The sequence below is a fragment of the Delphinapterus leucas genome, chromosome 16 (assembly GCF_059928025.1).
Source record: "Delphinapterus leucas isolate spDelLeu-1000000601 "Yukka" chromosome 16, BTC_Dleu_Yukka2, whole genome shotgun sequence".
NCBI classification, from domain to species: Eukaryota; Metazoa; Chordata; class Mammalia; order Artiodactyla; family Monodontidae; genus Delphinapterus; species Delphinapterus leucas.
Window position 1 is genome coordinate 13,202,938 of NC_143144.1, and position 15,888 is coordinate 13,218,825.

Below are 15,888 nucleotides of genomic sequence, written 5' to 3' on the forward strand. Positions count from 1 at the left end.
TCCTAGACAGTCTGAGGGTCTGGCATTGGGAGGAAGAACCCCCAGAGCATTTAGAATTGAAGGCCAGCAGGGCTTGAGGGCAGGAACCCCACAGTGTGGGGAGAAATAGACTCCGCTCTTGGAGGGTACACACAAGATCTCATGTGCACTGGGACCCAGCACGAAGCAGTACCTCCATAGGAACCTGAGCTAGACCTACCTAGGGGTCTTGGAGGAAGTCTGGGGACCCCTTGGAGGAAGTCTGGGGACCCCTTGGAGGGGTCTGGGGAAGCGGGTATGGGCTGTAGATCACTGTGGGGGCAATCACCCTGGTAGCAGAGGCCCCAGGGAATATTAATCAGCATGAGCTCAGCAGGAGGTCCACATTTTGGCACCAAGACCCAATCCCACATAACAGCCTGCAAGCTCCAGTGCAGGAATGCCTCAGGCCAAACAATGAGCAAGACAGGAACACAGCCCCACCCATGAGGAGCATATTACATATTAATCAAACTAACAAAAATTAAATACAAAGAAAAACTACTAAAAGCAACAAGGGAAAAGCAACAAATAACATACAAGGGAATCCCCATAAGGTTATCACCTGATTTTTCAGCAGAAACTCTGCAGGCCAGAAGGGAGTGGCATGATATATTTAAAGTGGTGAAAGGGAAAAACCTACAACCAACAATACTCTACCCAGCAAGGCTCTCATTCAGATTCAATGGAGAAATCAAAAGCTTCACAGACAAGCAAAAGCTAAGAGAATTCATCACCAACAGACCAGCTTTGCTACCAATGCTAAAGGAACTCCTCTAGGTGGGAGAGAGACCAACAACTTAAAACAACCTTGTACATGTATAGACTGCTATATCAAAAACTCATAGGAACAGCAAACCCAAAACTACAATAAATACACACACAAAAAAGAAAAAGCAACCCAAACACAACACCAAAGATGGTTATCAAACCACAAGAGAACAAAAGAGGAAGGAAGAAAAAAGACCTACAAAAACAAATCCAAAAATATTCAGAAAATGGCAATAGGAACATACATATCGATAATTACCTTAAATGTGATTGATTAAATGCTCCAAACAAAAGACACAGACTGGCTGAATGGATACAAAAATAAGACCCATATATATGTTCTCTACAAGAGACCCACTTCAGACCTAAGGACACATACACAGTGAAAGTGAAGGGATGGAAAAAGATATTCCATTCAAGTGGAAATCAAAAGAAAGCTGGAGTAGCAATACTCATATCAGACAAAACAGACTACAATAAAGACTCTTACAAAAGACAAGGAAGGACACTACATAAGGATCAAGGGATCAATCCAAGAATAAGATATAACAATTGTAAATATATGCGCACCCAAAATAGAGCACCTCAACATATAAGCCAAATGCTAACAGGAATGTAAGGGGAAATTGACAGTAACACAATAATAGTGGGGGACTTTAACACTCCACTTACACCAATGGACAGATCATCCAGACAGAAAATTAGTAAGGAACCACAAGCCTTAAATGACACATTAGACCAGACAGACTTAATTGATATCTATAGGACATTCCATCCGAAAGCAGAAAAATACACTTTCTTCTCAAATGCACATGGAACATTCTCCAGCATAGATCATATCTTGGGTCACAAATCAAACCTCAGTAGGTTTAAGAAAACTGAAATCATATCAAGCATCTTCTCTGACAATACTATGAGATTAGAAATCAATTACAGGGGAAAAACTGTACAAAACACAAACACATGGAGGCTAAACAATGTTACAATACAACCAGTGGACCACTGAAGAAATCAAAGAGGAAATCAAAAAATACCTAGAGACAAATGACAATGAAAACACGATGATCCAAAACCTATGGAATGCAGCAAAAGCAGTTCTAAGAGGGAAGTTTATAGTCATACAATCCTACCTCAAGAAGCAAGAAAAATCTCAAATAAACAATCTAACATTACACCTAAAGGAACTAGAAAAAGAAGAACAAACAAAACCCAAAGTTAGTAGAAGGAAAGAAATAATAAAGATCAGAGCAGAAATAAATGAAACAGAAACAAAGAAAACAATTGCAAAGATCTCAAATTGATAAAACTTTAGCCAGACTCATCAAGAAAAAAAGGGAGAGGACTCAAATCAATAAAATTAGAAATGAAAAAGGAGAAGTTACAACTGATACCACAGAAATATAAAGGATCATAAGAGACCACTACAAGCAATTATATGCCAATAAAATGCACAACCTAGAAGAAATGGACAAATTCATAGAAAGGTACAACCTTCCAAGACTGAACCAGGAAGAAAGAGAAAATATGAACAGACCAATAACAAGCACTGAAATTGAAACTGTGATTTAAAAACTTCCAGCAAACAAAAGTCGAGGACCAGATGGCTTCACGGACAAATTCTGTCAAACATTCTGAGAACAGTTAACACCTATCCTTCTGAAACTCTTCAAAAAAATTGGAAAGGAAGGAAAACTCCCAAACTTATTCTACAAGGCCACCATCACCCTGATACCAAAACCAGACAAAGATATCACACACACTAAAAAAGAAAATTACAGGCCAATATCACTGATGAACACTGACACAAAGACACTCAACAAAATACTAGCAAAGTGACTCCAACAACATATTAAAAGGATCATACACGATGATCAAGGGGGATTTATCTCAGGGATTCAAGGATTCTTCAGTATACAGTAATCAATCAATGTGATATACCACACTAACAGATTGAAGAATAAAAACCATATGATCATCTCGATAGATGCAGAAAAACCTTTTGACAAAATTCCACACCCATTTAGAAAGTGCACATAAAGGGAACCTACCTCAACATAATAAAGGCCATCTACGACAAACGCACAGCAAACATCATTCTCAATGGTGAAAAACTGAAACCATTTCCTCTAAAATCAGGAACAAGACAAGGGTGTCCACTCTCACCACTATTATTCAACATATTTTTGGAAGTCCTAGCCACGGCAATCAGAGAAAAAAAGAAATAAAAGGAATCCAAATTGGAAAAGAAGAAGTAAAACTGTCACTGTTTGGAAATGACATGATACTATACATAGAAAATCCTGAACATGCCACCAGAAAATTACTAGCACTCCTCAACGAATTTGGTAAAGGTGCAGGATACAAAATTAACACACAGAAATCTGTTTCATTTCTATACGCTAACAACAAAAGATGAGAAAGAGAAATAAAGGAAACAATTCCATGTACCATCACATCAGAAAGAATAAAATACCTAGGAATAAAGCTGCCTAAGGAGCCAAATGACCTGAACTTAGAAAACTATAAGATACTGATGAAAGAAATCAAAGATGACACAAACAGATGGAGAGAGATACCATGTTCTTGGATTGGAAGAATCAATATCGTGAAAATGACTATACTACCCAAAGCAATCTACAGATTCAGTGCAATCCCTGTCAAATTAGCAATGGCATTTTTCACAGAACTAGAGCAAAAAATTTTACAATATGAATGGAAACACAGAAGACCCCAAATGGCCAAAGCAATCTTGAGAAAGAAAAACGGAGCTGGAGGAATCAGGCTCCCTGGTTTCAGACTACACTACAAAGCCACAGGAATCAAAACAGTATGGTACTGGCCAAAAACAGAAATATAGATCAATGGAACAGGACAGAAAGTGCAGAGATAAACCCAAGCACCTATGGTCACCTAATCTATAACAAAGGAGGCAAAACTATACAATGGAGAAAAGACAGTCTCTTCAATAAACGGTGCTGGGAAAACTGGACAGCTACATGTAAAAGAATGAAATTAGAACACTCCCTAACACCATACACAAAAATAAACTCAAAAGGGATTAAAGACCTCAATGTAAGGCTGGATACAATAAAACTCTTAGAAGAAAACATCGGCAGAATATTCTCTTACATAAATCGCAGCATGATCTTTTTTGATCCACCTCCTAGAGTAATGAAAATAAAAACAACAATAAACAAACGGGACCTAATGAAACTTACTTTTGCACAACAAAGGAAACCATAAACAAAACGAAGACAACCCTCAGAATGGGAGAAAATATTTGCAAATGAAGCAACCAACAAGGGATTAATCTCCAAAATACAAGAAAACCTCATGCAGCTCTATATCAAAAATACAAACTACCCAATCAAAAAATGGGTGGGAGATCTAAATAGACATTTCTCAGAAGAGGACATACAGATGGCCAAAAAGCACATGAAAAGATGCTCAACATCACTAATTATTAGAGAAATACAAATCAAAACCACAGTGAGGTATCACCTCACATCAGTAAGAATGGCCATCATCAAAAAAATCTACAAATAGTAAATTCTGGAGAGGGTGTGGAGAAAAGGGAACACCTGTATACTGTTGGTAGGAATGTAAATTGGTACAACCATTATGGAGAACAGTATTGAGTTTCCTTAAAAAACTAAAATTAGAACTACCATATGATCCTGCAATCCCACTCCTCGGCATATACCCAGAGAAATCCATAATTTGAAAAGGTACATGCACCCCAATGTCCACTGCAACACTACTTACAATAGCTGGGACATGGAAGCAACCTACATGTCCATCGACAGAGGAATGGATAAAGAAGATGTGGTATATATACACAATGGAATATTACTCAGCCATAAAAAAGAATGAAACAACCTCATCTGCAGCAACACGGAAGGACCTAGAGACGGTCATACTAAGTGAAGTCAGTCAGACAGAGAAGAACAAATACCATATGATATTGCTTATATGTGGAATCTAAAAAATATTACAAATCAACCTGTTTATAAAACAGAAATAAAAGTCACAGATGTAGAAAACAAACTTATGGTTACCAGGGGTGAAAGGTTGGGGGAGGGATAAATTGGGAGATGGGGATCCACATATACACACTACTATATGTAAAACAGATAACTAATAAGGACCTACTGTATAGCATAGGGAAGTCATCTCAATACTCTCTAATGACCTACATGGGAAAAGAATTTTAAAAAGAGTGGATAAAACTAAAAGCTGGTTCTTTGAGAAGATAAAAAAAATAATAAACCATTAGCCAGACTCATCAAGAAAAAAAGGGAGAAGACTCAATTCAACAGAATTAGAAATGAAAAAGGAGAAGTAACAACTGACACTGCACAAATACAAAGGATCATGAAAGACTACTACAAGCAACTGTATGTCAATACAATGGACGACCTAGAAGAAACGGACAAATTCTTAGAAAAGTACAACCTTCCAAGACTGAACCAGAAAGAAATAGAAAATATGAACACACCAATCACAGGCACTGAAATTGAAACTGTGATTTAAAATCTTCCAACAAACAAAAGCCCAGGACCAGATGGCTTCACAGGTGAATTCTATCAAACAATTACAGAAGAGCTAACACCTATCCTTCTCAAACTCTTCCAAAATGTAGCAGAGGGAGGAACACTCCCAAACTCATTCTATGAGGCCACCATCACCCTGATACCAAAACGAGACAAAGATGTCACAAAAAAAGAAAACTACAGGCCAATATCACTGATGAACGTAGATGCAAAAATCCTCAACAAAATACTAGCAAACAGAATCCAACAGCACTTTAAAAGGATCATACACCATGATCAAGTAGGGTTTATCCCAAGAATGCAAGGATTCTTCAATATACTCAAATCAATCAATGTGAAACACCATATTAACAAATTGAAGGATAAAAAACATATGAAACTCTCAATAGATGCAGAAAAAGCTTTCAACAAAATTCAACACCCATTTACAATAAAAATTCCCCAGAAAGTTGGTATAGAGGGAGCCCAGCTCAACATAATAAAGGGCATATATGACAAACCCACAGCCAACATCATTCTCAATGGTGAAAAACTGAAACCATTTCCTCTAAGATCAGGAACAAGACAAGGTTGCCCACTCTCACCACTATTCAACATAGTTTTGGAAGTTTTAGCCACAGCGATCAGAGAATAAAAAGAAAGAAAAGGAATCCAAATCAGAAAAGAAGAAGTAAAAGTCTCACTGTTTGCAGATAACATGATACTATACACAGAGAATCCTAAAGATGCTATCAGAAAACTACTAGAGCTAATCAATAAATTTGTAAAGTAGCAGGATACAATATTAATGCACAGAAATCTCTTGCATTCCTAAACACTAACAATGAAAAATCTGAAAGAGAAATTAAGGAAACACTCCCATTTACCACTGCAACAAAAAGAATAAAATGCCTAGGAATAAACCTACCTAAGGAGACAAATGACCTGAACTCAGAAAACTATAAGACACTGATCAAAGAAATTAAAGACGATACAGATGGAGAGATATACCATGTTCTTGGATTGGAAGAATCAACACTGTGAAAATGACTATACTACCCAAAGCAATCTACATATTCAGTGCAATCCCTATCAAACTACCAATGGCATTTTTCACAGAACTAGAACAAAATTTTTTACAATTTGTATGGAAACACAAAAGACTCCAAATAGCCAAAGCAATCTTGAGAAAGAAAAATGGAGCTGGAAGAATCAGGCTCCCTGACTTCAGACTATACTACAAAGCTACAGTCATCAAGACAGTACGGTACTGCCACAAAAACAGAAATATAGATCAATGGAACAGGATAGAAAGCCCAGAGATAAACCCACACACATATTGCCACCTTATCTTTGATAAAAGAGGCAAGAATGTACAATGGAGAAAAGACCACCTCTTCAATAAGTGGTGCTGGGAAAATTGGACAGCTACATGTAAAAGAATGAAATTAGAAGACTTCCTAATACCATACACAAAAATAAACTCAAAATGGATTAAAGACCTAAATTAAGGCCAGATACTATAAAACTCTTAGAGGAAAACATATGACATAAATCACAGCAAGACCCTTTTAGACCCACCTCCTAGAGAAATGGAAATAAAAACAAACAAATGGGACCTAATGAAACTTAAAAGCTTTTGCACAGCAAAGGAAACCATAAACAAGACCAAAAGACAACCCTCAGAATGGGAGAAAATATTTGCAAATGAAGCAACTGACAAAGGATTAATCTCTAAAACATACAAGCAGCTCATGCAGCTCAATATCAATAAAACAAAGAACCCAATCCAAAAATGGGTGGAAGACCTAAATAGACATTTCTCCAAAGAAGATATACAGATTGCCAACAAACACATAAAAGGATGCTCAACATCACTAATCATTAGAGAACTGCAAATCAAAACCACAATAAGGTATCACCTCACACGGGTCAGAATGACCATCATCAAAAAATCTACAAACAATAAATGCTGGAGAGGGTGTGGAGAAAAGAGAACCCTCTTGCACTGTTGGGGGGAATGTAAATTGATACAACCACTATGGAGAACAGTATGGAGGTTCCTTAAAAAACTAAAACTAGAACTACCATATGACCCAGCAATCCCACTGCTGGGCATATACCCTGAAGAAACCATAATTCAAAAAGAGTCATGTACCACAATGTTCACTGCCACACTATTTACAATCGCCAGGACATGGAAGCAACCTAAGTGTCCATCGACAGATGACTGGATAAAGAAGATGTAGCCCATATATACAATGGAATATTACTCAGCCATATAAAGAAATGAAATTGAGTTATTTGTAATGAGGAAGATGGACCTAGAGTCTGTCATACAGACTGAAGTAAGTCAGAAAAACAAATAACATACGCTAACACGTATATATGGCATCTAAAAAGAAATGGTTCTGATGAACCTAGGGGCAGGACAGGAATAAAGACACAGACGTAGAGAATGGACTTGAGGACACGGGGAGGGGGAAACGTAAGCTGGGAGGAAGTGAGAGAGTAGCATGGACATATATACACTACCAAATGTAAAATAAATAGCTAGTGGGAAGCAGCTGCATAGCACAGGGAGATGAGCTCGGTGCTTTGTGACCACCTAGAGGGGTGGGATAGGGAGGGTGGGAGGGAGACGCAAGAGGGGGGCGATATCGGGATATATGTATACACATAGCTGATTCACTGTTATACAGCAGAAACTAACATGACACTGTAAAGCAATTATACTCCAATAAAGTTGTTTAAAAAGAAGAGTGGATATATAACTGATTCATTTTGCTGTACAGCAGAAACTAACACAATATTGTAAATCAACTATACTCCAAAACTAATTTTAAAAAACGGAAGTGACAGAATTCCGCAATGCATTTAGAAATTAATTAAAACACGTAATAATAATGGTTATATGAGTGTGCATGCAAGCTACCTGACAAAAGTGTTATTTAAGGCAACAGGTGTGATAGCTGTTCTCTAATGCATTAAGAGAAGTTTTTAGAAACAAATACAATAAAAGTGGTTATAGTACTATGTGCATGTTACTTTGAGAGGAGTGTTATCTCAAGGAATGCATGTGATAGCCTTGTAATAATGCATTTTGAGAAATATTTTAAAACACATGGAATAATGATAGCTATAAGAGTGCAACCCATTTGCTACATTAAAAAACTGTGTTATTTAAGGGAATGGTTGTAATATCCACTCTGTAATGAACTTAGAGCAGTGTTTAGAAAGACATGTAATAAAGATGGTTATTAGAGTGCTACATATCAGCTTCACTGAAAAGAGTGTTATTTCAGACAATGCATATGATAGACATTCTATAACGCATTGAGGGAAATGTTTAAAAACACATGGAATAATGGTTAAAACAGCGAAACCTGCTTGCTACACAGAGAAGAGAGTTGTTTAAGGAATTGGATTTGAAAGACATTCTGTAATGCATTTAGAGAATTGTTTAAAAACCTATGTAGGAAAATGTTTAAAAGATTGCTATGTACAAGCTACTTTGACCAGAGTGTTATACCAGGGAATGGATGATATAAACATTCTTTAATGCATTTAGAGAAGTGTTTAATGCCCTTTGATAATCTCCTCTGCTTGCTTCCTTTGCTTGTTATGTATTAAAAATAGTTATATGAGCGTTCTGTGCCAGATACTTTGACAAAAGTGACGTTTCTATCTCTAGCAGTACGACAAGAAGGAGCCAGCCAGTCACAGGTCTGGAGATACTCAGCACAGAAGAATGCACAGCTGTGTAGAGGCACGGAAGCAGAATGTATCTGGGCCAGAGATGAATTTAGTAAGGAGGCCAGTGTGGCTGGAAGGGGGCGTGGGCGGAGAGTAGGGGATAAGAGTATGGGGCGGGCGTGGCCCGCTGTGTAATGACTGAATTAGTGATCTGTTGCTATGGGACAACATTTCCCAATGCTGCTGGCTTGAGCAACAAACATTTATTATCGCAGGTTTCTGGGACCAGGAATCGAGCGTGGCTCAGCTGGATGCTTCTGCCAGGGTCTCCCAGGAGGTTTGGGGCTGTGAACAAAACTGAGTCAGGATCTGACCTCACTGAAGTAGTATAAAGATGCAGTTTGGACTGAAGTTCTGAGTTCTCCTCTGTCTGTTGCTTTCCTCAGTTCTGGGCCATGTGGGCCTCTCCAGATAGCAAGGGACCAGACAAAGAGCAGGAGGGAGAGACAGAAGGGGAGACAGAGAAAGAGAGAAACAGAGAGAGAGACAGGGAAGGAGGGAGGTTAGACACTGACTGTTGACAACCAAATCTTGGAAGTGACCTTGTATCACTTCGCCACCTTCCATGGAATAGAATGAGACACTAAGTCCTGTCCACACTCAAAAGTAAGAGATGACACAAGGATGTGTTCATCAGGACGTGGGGACCACGGGGGTCCCTCCATGAGTGGAGAAGGGGGAGGCCCTGAGAGCCTTACTGCCTTGCCCAGAACCACAGACTGCCAATAGGCAGAGCCAGGTATGAACCCAACTCTGTGTCCTCAAAGCTGGGGCCTGGCTGCACCCAGGTTCTCTCAGGGGCTCTGGAAAAGGCTGTGCTGGTATAGTTAGAGCAGATACGGAGATGGCACGGGGAAGAGGAACAGCATTTTGCAGCCTAGATGGGTATCTGGCAACTTCTCTCCTAGGAGGTGCCTATGTCATGGGAACCCTGAGTGAACCCCTGTCCACACCGCAACCAGGGAAGAGGGATCTAGAGACAGCTCTATGCTGAGTTTAGTTCTTATACTTCTGAATCTCTCTCTCACTGGACAGTTGAAAACTGAGGTCCATAAACACACACGGACTACCGCAGGGCCCACGACAGGCAGCGTCCAGGAGTAGGGGTGTGTTATGACCCTCTAGGCCAGGCTCAGACCCCTCCCATAGGAATTGCTTTGGTAATGAGAAACCCTAAGATCTTGGTAAGTTCTTGTCCATTTTCTCCCTATGTGTGTGTGGGGGCGTGGGCATTTTCTACTGGGCATTCAGGGAGTGAACACTGGCAAACACACACACACACACACAGTGACATGAGACATTTAGACTGTGGTGTCAGAAGAGCAACAGACGCAGGGAGGTGACAAGAGAAAGAAAAAAGGGTTTGGAGGCACTTCCAACATGTGATACCACTCCTCCACTTGTATAGATATTATTCCATATATGCCTGAGGACATCCCTAGAAGTACAGGCCACAATAGTCTCCATTGCACAGACAGGGAAACAGAAAGGTCCTGAGAGACACAGTGACTTATCCAGGATGGAGAACAGGTAGAATGGGGAATTGAGTCTGGAACCCAGGTCTGCCTCCTCAAAGCTGCGCACAGACCCTCCCCGGGAGCGCTGGAGAGGGCTGTGAGGTGTGACTGTGTGAGATATGGGGTTGCATGGAGAAGGGGTGAGCCGTCGGCAGCCCAGAGGGCTGTGTGTAGCGGTGTTGTCTGAGGAGGGGATTCAAGTAAGGGGCCCCCAGGAAGTGAAGTCACCTCCTTGGCAACAGACCCCAACAGAACTCTGAGCCCCGGGAGCCAGGCACACACGTTCTAGCGACAGCCCCACAGCCGGTTCACTCGGCTGGAGACGCTTCACAGAGACGGATGTTCTCCTGCTGTGTCCTGACTTCCCAGGGCTTCTGCTTCAGGAAACCCCTGAGTGGGAGGTTTCTCAGATGCGTTAGGCGGTTCAATACTTAACCTGGACGACTCTGGTCCTTTACCAGGAGGTCCCTAAGGGAACACGAGGTGGCCTAGAGCAGGCCAATCCAGGCCCGGCCACGTCTAGGAGCCCTCCCTGGGCAGCCTCACGTCCCCGCATCTCCATGTCGGGGGAGGGGGACTTGAGGGGAGGGCTGTAATGGGGGAGGGATGAGCTTGGGGCCGTTAGCCATTAGCCGTCCTGCTCCACCACGGGTCAGCATCGCAGTGGTCCCCACAGCCGCAGTCTCCCTGGGTCACAGGCCACAGGACCTGGCCCCCATTTGCGCACTCACCCTCTTCACCGGCACAGTCACCATGTTACTGAATGCCAAGTCCATATGCCCAATGCACGGTGAGGCCAAACGATACCAAAACATCAGAGTTTGGAGCAGAGAAAGGTTTGTTGCAGGGCCATGCAAGGAGATGGGTGGCTCATGCCTTAAAAACCCCAAACTCCCCAAAAGCTTTCAGCAAAGCCCTTTTATAGGAAAGGTGAGGGAGAGGCGTGGTTAGCTGTTGCAGACCTCTTGGTGTCAGATACTTTGTTCTTGAGGTCAGGTCATGGTCAGGTCACAATGTCCCTTTAAACCTCCACCAAAACAAATGTTACTCTCTGTTCTGACAAGAAAGGGGAAGGTCCCAAGGCTCAGCTTTCGCCCTCCAAGGTCCTGGCTAAGAGGAGGGGCTCCCTGCATGGGCCGCTTAACCCTGCCCCAGAGCGTTCGTCCAGCACCCAGTCTGGGTCCTCCCGCCAGTGCCCAGGTCTGGCTGAAGAGGCAGATTTCAGCTGGCGGCGCCCTTAGGGCTGAGTCCCCAGACCTGCCCAGCCGTCATCACTGAGGGAGCCAGGCACCCAGCAATCAGCCTGCCCTTTGGCTTTTCATTTAAACGGGAGAGAATCATCTGTATAGGATCAATAGTAAATACCAATCAGGTTATTAACAATTGTCCTTCCCAGCTCACAGCAATTGTCCTTTTTGAGAATAACCCGAACCACAGAGGTGGACCTTAAGTAATGATGGGCCATGTCCTTGCAACTTAACCCTGACCTCTGGCCACCTCCTAGCCATAGACAACTGATCTAAGCTGTACCAGTTTTTGAAACTTGGAGAGACTGAAGCTGGCTGAAGCTGTTACCTTAAGGCAGTGTCCATGTACTCATGGACTGTGACCCATGGAGACTACCACCGCCATTAGGTCGTAGAAATGGGAATGGTGGAGAGGTGCACTGCTGCTTCAAGGCCTGGGCCTGGCCAGTGGGCAGCTGTGGCGAGGGCTCTGGAGCTCTGCAGGACACAGCCCTCAGCCTGTCCCCAGGTCCCCAGCTCGCCCACTAGCCCGAGGCCAGAGGCCCCAGAGGGCCCCAGGGAGAAGGCTGGGATCTGTCTCTCACGGCGCCCAGCTGCGAGGACCACTGCGAGGCTGACTGTGGGTAGAACAGGACCTCTAACCACCAAGCTAACGGTCTTGCGCTAACAGCTGCATGCCCGCTCCGTCCCTGTTACATCCTGAGAGGGCACTGCAGGGGCCTGGACAGCAGCCGAGCTGAAGGGTTCACACTGTCCAACAGCAGATGCTGGGCGTGTGGGTGGGCGCAAGCCAGCACCTCAGGCCCCAGGCCCGCGCACCGAACGCCCCCTGTACTGGGGTGGAGGGCCATCTTGGGGGTCAAATCCTGGGTCCTAGCGGGGCAGCCCCGGCCAGCCCACCTGTCCAGACATGTGCAGCCGTGCCTTGGAGAGGGCTTGGTAGGAGCCAGCAGGCCAGACATGCAGGCAGCTGCAACATCGCCTGTGGGGCCGTTTAGTCCCCTCCCCAACCTCGGGAGGGCGAACGCCCGCCCTTCATGGCCTCCCCTTGCTCCCAGTGGTGACCCCACTGCAGCCACACTGGGCCTCCACACGTCCGAGCGGACGAGCCCGCGCTGGGGCCGTGACCGCCTCTGTTCCAGCCATGCGGGGCAGCCACCGATGAGGTAGCCACCATGGCTCATGAAAGCTCCCGGACAGCTGCACCCTTGGCCGGCAGCGACAGCCCACCTGCTACCTTGAGAAGCGACCATGGCAGAGGCAACCTCTGGCCCAGGCTCACACCAGCTGCCCGGCAGGCGCCACATGAGCCTGGTCTGACATCGTGGGATGCTCCTTGAGCCCCTTCTCTGGCTGTTACCTTTAAGAGTATTACACTTTCAGATTAAAAAGTTGCAGAACAGAGAATAGTACCTGTTTTGTTGGAGGTTTGCAGGAACATCGTGACCTGACCGTGACTTGACCTACGTAGACAGCTAAAAGAAAAAAAGATTTCTGCACCAAGTTCTCCACAACCAAACACTGGCCGCCTCTCTGGTATAAAAGAAGTCTGAATTCTGACTGGGGAAATATGGTTCTTTGAGACACTAGTCTGCCATCTTCTCGGTCTGCTGGCTTTCTGAATAAAGCCATTATTCCTTGCCCTAACACTTTGTCTCCCGATTTATTGGCCTGTCATGCAGCGAGCAGGACAAGCTCGGACTTGCTATCAATTCTGGTGAGCCAGCCAGCAGCCTTGCTGCTTGTGGCCAGACAGCCCGGGTTGGGAAATTTGGGGGTAAGGCCCTAGCTAGCAGCTGCCGGGACCACTTATCCTGAGGATCTTCCCTTCAAAATTCCCTGCAGTGGCACTGGCTGCCCTGGTGCTTGGCAGCTGGAGCAAGTGATTGAATTTGGGAGCCGATGGGCTCCGTAGAGTAGGGTAAGTCACTCCAGTGTGTGCAGCCGAGAACATTCTCCCCTGCTCAATTAGGGCTTTTTCTGTAAGGTAAAGGCCAACTTGTTTTGCATTTGATTGGGGTACCCTGTTGGAGAGGAGAATTATTGTGGGAACCTGTTCGTTTGCTTTTGTTTCGTGTTCATTCAGGATGGAATTTGTTTGTGGTTGTGGTATTGGAATTTATGCCTTCTGTGTTTTGTTGCTCTTCAACTTGTAAATATAGGAAACGCTCCATGTCCCTAAGGAAAGCTCTTTGGGGCGTATCTCAAATAAATGGGCAAAATACAGCTGTGGGCCTATGACTAAGAAAGAGATAATATTCTATTGTAATAGTGTGTGGCCCCAATATATGTTAGGATCAGGAGAGCAATGGCCCTTGAATGGCTCAATTATTATACGATCTCGCATTTAGAACTGTCTTGTGAAAGAGCAGGTAAAAATGATGAGATTCCATAGGTAGACGCATTTATGCTATTCATCAGGAGGAAAAAAGTCAGATGGCTGCCACCTTATGAGGCAGCAGTCTAAAAGGAAAACCAAGGGAAAATCTGTTCTACAAGAGGGAGAGGGAGAAAATGAGACTGAGGACATGTTATTTCAAAACGTAAACCCTCTCTGACCAAGCCGGCTCCCCCACTGGCCCAGCCAGCTGCACCAGCGGTTGTTCTGGCCACCCCATGCCACCAGTATATGCACTCATTTTACCAATTCCTGTTTCCCCTACTTACGGGGATCAGTTAGAAGCTTCTATGTTAACCCCTGGGGCACAGGGGCCTGCTTTGGTGTCACCATCGAAGACCCGACAGGGCACCCAATTTGGACCGGGAGCCACTTCTGGATTGGGGCAATTTCCCTTGCGCCAATACCCCACAGGAGGCCTTAATGCAAACGGCCAGCCAGCTGGGTTTCTATGGATGCACAATCCATTCTCAACTTCAGATTTGTTTAATTGGAAAGACCATAACCCTGCTTACTGAGAGGACCCCCTCCACATGACTGAACTTTTCACTTCTATCTTTGCCACTCACCATCCCCCCGGGGTGGACATTCACACGGTTATGAATATGATTCTTACTGGGGATGAAAGGAGGATGGTCACTGGCTAGCAAGGAAGCACACAAGCTTCATCCAGCAGATCCAAATGGAACTCCAGAAGCAAATCTGGCGGTTCCTACTGCTGAGCCTGACTGGGATCCTAATAATGGAGATATACCGCATCTAGAGCATTATAGGAAGTGTATCTTAGTGGGTCTCCAAAAGGGGTACCTAGGCAAAAGAGCTTAAGCAAAATTCAGGAGATACACCAAAAATCCAATGAGGATCCATGAGACTTTCTAGAAAGAATTTATCAAGCTTATAGATGCTACACTGATGCAGACCCTGAGGCCCCGAAAATATGAGAATGGGAAATATGACCTTCATTGGGCAAAGTGCCCCAGATGTAAGAAGAAAATTACAAAAATTAGATGGTGCATTTGGAATGAACCCTTCTCAGTTGGTAGATGTTGCTTTTAAAGTGTTCAACAACAGGGAACAATGACAGAAGGAAGATGATGCAAAATGGAATTCCACTTTTCTGGCAGCAGCATTAGACTCCCGGAAGGTGAGTAACCCAAACAGAGGTAAGCCACCACTGGGGAGGGAACAATGTGCTTACTATAAGGAGGAAGGGCATTGGAAAAAAGATTGCCCTGGGCTAAAAAATAAGACGGGAAACAATAAAAGAAAGACGGGAAGCTTTTATATGGTAGAAAGAGAGGAACACTCTGATGATGAATGAAGAGAACCAAGGGCTCCCTTGGACTTGAGGTGTCCAATTCCAGTTTCCCCACAGGAACCCCAAGTAACTTTGACTGTGGGAGACAAGTTGATTGACTTTCTGATAGATGCGGGTGCAACATATGCTGTGGTAAACACCAAGGTGGCACAGAAAACATCTCAGTCCATCCTGGTCATGGGAGTTTCTGGGCAAGTACAAAATCGTTCTCTCTTAAAGCCTCTAGAATGCCAATTAGGGGACCTCACCCTGAAACACAGTTTCTTATATATGCCAGCATGTCGATCCCTCTTTTGGGCCGAGATCTCCTTTGTAAATTAAATGTTCAAGT